The following is a 4,973-nucleotide window of genomic DNA, read 5'->3' as shown; positions in this document are numbered from 1 at the left end:
TGTGTTATTCACTGATATCTGTGCGTGATTGCACTGTTAATAATGTTATATTATTGTTTCCCCCCAGTGATTGTACAGCAGGGTTTAAACCCTGGATATACGCGCTTTTTAAATTTTATGCATTCGAGGGCGAATCACATCATTTTCAGGGGGAGTTTCCAAATAAATTTTTTAGGGATAATTCGACGACGCGAAGCGATTAGTTGAGGGCGTGAAGCGTTCGAACCTCCTAGGGGGGTCCGGGGGCATGCCCCCCCCCCCCCCCGAACATTTTTGATACAAACAAGGAAAATGGAGCAAACTGGTGCAATTTGAACCAAGAAACTTCCCCTAATACACCCTCCAAAAATTAAATTTAAGAAGACAAATTTAGATCAAAACAAGGACAATTGACCGATCTGGTGTAACCTGAGCCAATAAATTACCCAACTACTTTCTGAAATCGCCACTTAGAAAAGAAAGGCCGGCTCCTGGGGGGGTTTCGGGGGCATGCCCCCGCGGATTTGTTAAAAATCAAAATCAAGGAAAATGAAGCAATCTGGTGCAATCTGAGCCATAAGTTTTTCTTTATTTTCCTTTTTTTCCCTTTTTTTTAAACATTTTTTAGGCTGCGGGGGGGGGGGGGGGGGGTCCGAAAACCCCGGAAACCCACCCTGGATCCTCCCCTGGGATTATTATTATTATTAGTAGTAGTAGTAGTAGTAGTAGTAGTAGTAGTAGTAGTAGTAGTAGTAGTATCTTTAATCATAATAAGCAGACGTACAAAAATCCTATCAGTGCAGTACTTTTACTACAAAACATAGGGAAAAGAAAATAACTGCATCGGTCTCGAATAGCAGCTAGCATCTGCTGAAGAGACATTAAACCCCAAAAACCAACCAACCAACCAACCAACTACAAAACATTTCCATTGAGCCGGTTCTTGAATGTTTCTTTGAAGTAAATCCCGAATACCCGTGCCAAGGCATTACGGTTTGCATGCTTCAACAAATTTGCTTTACCAAATTTATATTTTGATTTCTGACCTTTCTGCACTGAGGGCGTTAATTTTGCATTGCTCACCTTGGATGGAGCATGTCTGGATTCTTGCGATAAGAAAATGTAAGTGAGGAAGTGGCGATGTTGTTTGGTTGGTTGGTTGTTTTTTCTGTGTGCTTTTTGTTTGTTTTGTTTTTTGTTTGTTTTGGCTGCCGAAAAATTGATGAAGAATTATCTAAACTGGTTTCTGGGTTTTTTGGGGTTGTTTTTTTATGTTAGATACAGTATGTATGTCACGTTCCTAAAATTGAATAAAGTTTTGTTTCAACCAACGCACAATCTACGTGTGAAGTAGTCGCAGTATTCATCATCGTTCTGTTACTCTCAGCCAGGTGGACAGAAATGGGTTAGATGTATGGAAGACTCTGAGAAAAGGACGTAGAGGTGAGAACTAGAGTGGAGCTGGCTACGCGAGTGGGTGTGTTTGGAAAGATCAACAAAAGCTGAAAGACTTTCCACCTGTGCTACGCTCTATTGAGCACCGTTGTGTAACGGACAGAATGGACACTTGGCTGCCAAAAAGCTGCCATTTTCTCATTACCATACCCAAAGCTTCAAGAATAGAAAGTCTGTGAAAGAAGTGACACCTTGCTTTACACGCACTTTTCCCCGCACGGGAACATCAATTGTCGCTTAACAGTCAAACGCCGGGAATATCTTTTCAGTCAATCGTGACTTGCCGTATTTGACTTGCGTTATGACTGTTTTTATTTACGATGTCGGCTGAAGACAAATTGATCCGGGTGTCTTTATCTATGTTAATGCTTTTTTTTTCGCGATATATTATTGCCTTTTTAGTGTTAGGTTTTATGTTGAGCTTCTCGTAACTGTTGTCGTGTAGAAAAGCGGACATACAGACGGACATGCAAACAGGTAGTATAATAATAATAATAATAATAATAATAATAATAATAATAATTGTCAGTAAGTACTGGTGTCACATGACTGATGTGAACCAGTTGATTGGCTAATGGCGATGCGCTAAAACTGTTAGCGCACTCTTGGAGTGCGCTAACTTTTCCACAGAGCGTATTCTTACGCCCTTTACCTAAGCAAGACTGTGCTCTCATCCTCAGAATTAATTACTGACATGTAGCTTATATTCTCCACAATACCAAATGACCATAAATTCCCTGCTTCTCAATTAAAGCAGAAGTGGTTTTTTTTCTGACAGATTGCATGTGCCTGTGCCACAGTGCGGCTGCCACTGATCTAAAAATAGAAGCCGCTGTCTCTCGCCGACTTGCATAGATTCTTCTCATCGTGTTAGTGGCATGTAGCTTATCATCCACATTACCAAATGATGAGTTAATATAAAATTCCCACCCGCAAGCAGAAAACACAAGTGGTATTCCGATAACGTACCAGCTAGACCAGTTTGGAAGACTGACTCGATCGACTGTCATACGACACGTAGCCGCACTGACTACACTGAAATACGACTGCATCAGTTCAGTAAATGAATGGTTTCCGAATTATTATTTCAAGGCAAGAACAATCGTAATCGAAAACGTGTAGGGTTCAGAACGTTCTTACCATTATCAGACTTATTACCAGCGTGCCTCGTGCGTGCAGACTCAGTCAGTGCAGACTGCATGCAGTGGTTTGATTGCCCTAGCAGACGACATAAACCCCGCTCAGCAAATTAACATGTTGGGCAAATATGAACGAAAAAACGATGGGGATATAATACGTGTAGGGTTCAGAGCATTCTTACCGTTCATATTTAGTATCAGACTCCCCGATGAGTGAAGATTCAACACGAGAAATATGCCACATTTGTTTTGAAAATGTGCGAACCGTCGAGTCCCGCGGCTTCGAGTCAATTCAAGGGGAGTCACTCCGCACAGTCAATCCGTCGAAGCTCGACTGGAGGTTTCGAATCGCAAATAATGAAGAGCACAGCCCTTTCTCCGAGTTCAAATGAGGTCTCTCTGAAAGATCATCACTGTTCAGATTAACGCTACACTGGAATTTACCAACAGAAATTAAAATGCGTGTGACGAAAGCACGACACACTTGAGACACCCCACACAAAAGTAGATCTTTACTGTACACGACCTGACCACACAGTTATGCCTATTCAAATGCGCGTTGCAAAATGTGCGCTTGGAATCTTCTTTTTTCTATGGCGGTACTGACAATATCGTTATTGAAACAATCCCAGTGCACTAAGGGATTTATAGAGCAAATCTCGAAAATAATTATTGAACTCAGCGCTATGCGCTTCGTTCAATAATGAATTTTCTCGATTTGCTCTATAAATCCCTTAGTGCACTGGGATGTCTCAATAACTTAAATAATAATAAATGAGCATTTATATAGCGCAACATCATAACTTTACAATTATGCTCTTTGCGCTTGACACATTTAAAATTTAAAGCACAGTTACACAAGCATTTACATCTACATTCATAGTCAACAACGCTTAAATAAAAGCATACACCATCAATCATACATTACAAAAAAATTCTTCCACTAACTAAGTAATAAAAACATGAATAAAATAGGTAGTGAAAACAAGGAAATACCAGCTGAATACCCTTAATCAAACAAAACATGTTATCAACAATACTGAAAACAGCCCTAGAAGTTTATTTACATTATAACATTATCACTAAAACAACAAACACACTATATGTAGCCTACTGATGGACTGAGAAAACAAAATCAGGGGTTGTATTTCTTGAAGAGGTGTGTTTTAAGTGCTCGTTTGAATGCTTGGGGTGACTGAGAGTGGCGGATGTGAAAGGGGAGAGGATTCCATTGTGTGGGTGCGCAGAAAGTAAAAGTGCGTTGTCCGTATGTTTTGGTTTTGGTGTGTGGAATGGTAAGGATGCGACAGTCAGAAGAGGCACGGAGTTGTCTTCAGTGCTGGAGAATAGACGGTGAGGAGTTCAGAGAAGTAAGCAGGAGACTAGCCAGAAAAGAAGTTAAAGCAGAGGGTGGACAGTTTGTAGTCAATGCGGGCTTGAATAGGTAACCAGTGCAGTGTGTGAAGAAGTGGTGTTGCGTGATCTCGTTTTCGTGCTTTGAGAATGAGGCGTGCTGCCGAGTTTTGGACTTTTTGTACTTTAAGCAGGAGGTACAGAGGACAGCCAGAGAGAAGAGAGTTGCAGTAGTCAAGTTTAGAAAGAACAAAGGCACAGACAAGAGTGTTAGTTGTTTGAGAGGAGAGTGTGTGGCGAATGGTGCTGATCTTACGAAGAACGGACAGACGAACGGAAGCACGGACGGACGAATCGACCAGCTCTGAGACAGATAGACGGTCAGACAGACAGACAGAGAGACAGACAGTCTAGCCATGTTTGGTCGTAGGGGAGCGAGATGATAGAGATCTCAACTTCTCTAAGTCAATCAATCAATCAATCAATATGAAGCTTATATAGCGCGTATTCCGTGGGTACAGTTCTAAGCGCTTGTCGAAGAGTTGTCAACACAGGACTAACAAAGAAACTAACATCTACAGACGGACACAAACCCTATCACACACTAGCAAACCCTGATAAACATACAACAAACAACTGTTTAACAACAATGTACACATCAATAGCTAGGTCCAAACAAAATAATATCAAACACAAAGAAAACACCTCTCACAGAGCACAGCACAAGAATGTCTTTTGGGGCACAACACATCACTGTCGAACATGAAAGTCGCAGCCAGCTACGGGAAGAACTGAGTCTTCAACCTACTCTTGAACGCGTCAAGAGAGGGGCTCTGGCGAAGCTCAAGCGGCAGGGAGTTCCAGACGGAGGGGCCCGCGGAGGGAAATGCACGCTGACCAGCAGATGCGAGTTTCGAGCGAGGGATGTGAAGGCGGAGCGGGTCAGCAGCAGAACGAAGGGGACGGTCGGAGGGCTGGGTGTACAGGTCCAGGGAGGATTGAAGGTACTCGGGAGCAGAGTCGTTGAGAGTCCAGTTTTATGAGGGC

Source organism: Littorina saxatilis, linkage group LG6, assembly GCF_037325665.1.
Source record: "Littorina saxatilis isolate snail1 linkage group LG6, US_GU_Lsax_2.0, whole genome shotgun sequence".
Classification (NCBI taxonomy): Eukaryota; Metazoa; Mollusca; class Gastropoda; order Littorinimorpha; family Littorinidae; genus Littorina; species Littorina saxatilis.
This window is presented reverse-complemented; position numbering follows the sequence as displayed.